Consider the following 3,697-nt stretch of genomic DNA (forward strand, 5'->3'; position numbering starts at 1 on the left):
AAAAAAAAAAAGAGATAAAGAAAAGTTCAAATGTTCAATGAAGGATTAAGCAATTATTTTGCAAGGTACAATAATTTTATTTTATTAAATTCATATTTATTTTTAAATATATTTGAATATGAGGTTAATCTTTTTTTATTTATATCATTTTTTTTTTCATTTATCCTAAAATATGATGTGGATTGTTTTAATCTTGTTTTAATATAGCACCAAGTTGAGGCTCATCTAGTTGGATGAGAATTTAGTTATAAGTGAGACTCATCAAGTTGTTAAAAGGAATTGCTTTAACTTAAATGAATTACTTCAAGAATGAACTATTATTTTATTTTATTTGTATCTTTTTTTTTCATTTATCCTAAAATATGATATTGAATATTGATTGTTTTAATGCAGCACAAATGGATGACAATTTAGTTGCAAGTGAGACTCATCAACTTGTTCCATTGAATTACTTTGACTTAAATGAACTACCTTAAGAAGGAACTATTATTTTTTATTTTGTTTGTAATCCATATTTCATTAATGTATAATATGATATTGATTTTTTTTTTTTAAATTCTTGCTTTAATATAGCACAAATTGATGATGATTTAATTGCAAGTGAGATTCATAGAAGTGTTTCAAGGAATTGTGTTGAGTTAAATGAGTTTCGAAATGATGGAAAAAATAATAACACACGTGGAGGGGAAATAGTTGATTGGAATGAATGTCCAATAGATGAGGTGGGGGTTATTGAAGAATATGAGGATATACATTCAATAGAAAATGAATTTGAGCCTTTTGTTGGTAAATGTTTTCTTATTGAAGAAGAAGCTTTCATTTTCTATAAAAATTATGCAAATCGAAATGATTTTACAATTTGAAAAGGTCGTTCAGAGAAAAAAAAATGGAGAAATAGGAAGACGTAATTTCTTTTGTCATCGGGAAGGTAGACAACCACTAAAAATGGTGGATCTATCTAAGGAGCAACGAAATAGAATGCCTTTAAAATGTGGATGCAAGGCTCGGCTAACTATTGTATTGCGAAAGTCAATAGACATTTTTCCGAAAGAATGGCATGTCACTATTTTTTTTTTTTGTAGATCACAATCATGAATTGTTTTCCCTTTCAAGTGTACTATTTCTTCCGGCCAATTGAGTTATCATTGAAGATGATAAAAATTGCATTCTCTTATACAAAGAAGCTGGACTTTCAATTAGAGAAATAATACGTGTTATGGAACTTAAGAAAAATGTGAAACATGTACATCTTCCATTTTTTCAATGGGACATTCGTAATCTTTATGTGAAAATGAGAAAGATGCATACTATGAATGATGCTATGGATCTCTTACAATTTTGTAAAGTTGCTCAAGAAAGGAATTCTAATTTCAATATGCATTCACAACTGATGAAGAGAAAAGGTTAAAGCATATTTTTTGGTTGCACCCTTATAATTTTGATTGGTACCAAAAATATAGAGATGTGGTTGTTTTTTATATTACTTACAAGGTAAATGCTTATGATATGCCTTTTGGTATTTTTGTTGGTGTCAATAATCATGGAAAAACAATTCTCTTTGGTTGTGCACTTCTTCAAAATGAAACAACTAGTGCTTTTCAATGGCTAATGAAGGTATTCTATTTATCTTATAACTTTGTACAACCGTTTTTCCATTTTATTTAATTAATTAGTGGAATAATAGTAATACATATCATTTGAAATGTTAACATGTTCTAATACAATTTTTTTTATTAGCAGAATTTTGTATGTTTAATGAAGAAACAACTCACGACAATTTTGACAGATCAAGATCCATGGATTATGGAGGCAATATTAAAAGAATTACCACTCACAAAACATGCCTTTTGTATATGGCATATTACCGCTAAGTTTAGTGGTTGGTTTACATCTATTCTTCGTAATCAATATTCAAATTGGTGTATAGAGTTCTACAAGTTATACAAGTTAGACTCATGTGAAGAATTTGAGGGTCAATGGACTCAAGTTATGGAAAAGTATGACATGCTTCCTAACAAGCATGTAATTGGTTTATATCAAATCAAGCACTTTTGGGTGCCATGTTACCTTCGTGGACATTTTTTTGGTGGACTGACAACATCTAGAAGATCGGAAAGTATAAATGCCTTTATTAAACAGTTTATTAGTTCTCACATAAACTTGATCCAACTCATTAAACAAGTAAGTCAATACTTACCATTGATTTCTTTTATTGTATAATTTCTTTTATTTTTTTATTTGTTAATATTTGTAGCCTTTATATGTCATATAAAAGTTTTTAATTTATTTTATTATTTATAATCTTAGGTTGATCTTGCCATTGAAGATATTGAGCAAACACAATCACATGATACAATGTTAAAGACATTTAGAGGTTCTTCTTTAAGAACATTGTCACCATTAGAAGACCAAGCACATAATGTTTTGACACCTTATGCTTTCAAAAAATTTCAAAAGGAGTTTGAGGGAGCAACACAATATTCAGTTTATCAAGAAAACCGTATTGAATTTGTGCAACAATATTATAAAGATGAAACTAGTCAAAAGCACAAGGTCTTATGGGATGGTGAGGTGACTAATTGTAGTTGCAAACAATTTGAATTTCGGGGTATACTTTGTTGTCACATTCTTAGTGTATTCCTTCACAAAGATTGTTACCATATTCCACCATTGTATTTACCATCACATTGGTGTTGTGAAGCCTCATTAAGTGAAAAGGAATTGCTAGTGTTGGATGATGAAAATTTAGTAGGCAAGGAAAATGTGGTTGATGCCAATGTTAATGGTGTGATTAATGGAGATGGTTTCATTAATTGTCCTCCGCTATCAAAGACTAAAGTTCATCCAAAGCAAAAACGAATGAAAGGTGGAAGAGAATTAGGAAAGCAAAAGAAGACTTGTGGGCTTTGCAAGCATGTTGGTCATAACATTTCTACGTGTTCGGAGAAAGAGACTTGTACTTCCTCAAATGCTGCAAAAAAAGGGAAAACATGTACATCAAGTGAAATGGATTGAATCCAATATTTTGTTTGAAATGTTAGGTAGAAGCTCTTGAACTTGTATTTTTGAATTGGGATTGAATCCAATATTTTGTTATTTTTGAGTTTTTAATTATTGCTTCTCTTGTGTTTTTTCTTTTTCTTTTTTGGGTGTTATATTTTTATTTTGAGAATATTATGGCATTATACTTAAATTTTTTGATTAGCTAAGTACTCTTATTGATGTTGACTAGTTGAGATCATGATATTTTAAATTATACCAATTATGGTTAATAGTCTTGAAAAATGAGCAGCAAAACAAAAAAGAAATTATTCCCTTCAAGTTCAAAAAAGAAATTACAGTTACTGCTTATCTTTAAATTTTATCCTTTTTTTTTGTTTGAATTTTTTTTAAAAAAAATTCTAAATTATAATAGATGCAAATTATAACTTTTACCCAAAAAAATAGAGGAGTCTTTAAGCACGCATGTGAGCGCGTGCTTAAAGGCTAGTGTATATATATATATATATATATATGTCTAATATTAATATAATATTAGTCTAATGGAATTTTATAACCGACTTTTTTTTTTTAATACATAGACATCAAGTATATTTGATTGTTACGGAACCTATTACATCTGAGCATATAAGCACTAAGTAGTACTAGTGGTGGAAAAATCCGACACGACCCGCGAACTCGACATGATCAACCTGTT

At 29.1% G+C, this 3,697-nt stretch overlaps 1 pseudogene; it reads left to right on the forward strand.

Annotated features, from left to right (window-relative positions):
• Window positions 1-398: 398 nt before the first annotated feature.
• On the forward strand, window positions 399-3,015 carry LOC126704082 (protein FAR1-RELATED SEQUENCE 11-like; annotated as a pseudogene).
• The last annotated feature ends 682 nt before the right edge of the window (window positions 3,016-3,697 follow it).

This window comes from Quercus robur, chromosome 10 (genome assembly GCF_932294415.1).
Source record: "Quercus robur chromosome 10, dhQueRobu3.1, whole genome shotgun sequence".
Lineage (NCBI taxonomy): Eukaryota > Viridiplantae > Streptophyta > Magnoliopsida > Fagales > Fagaceae > Quercus > Quercus robur.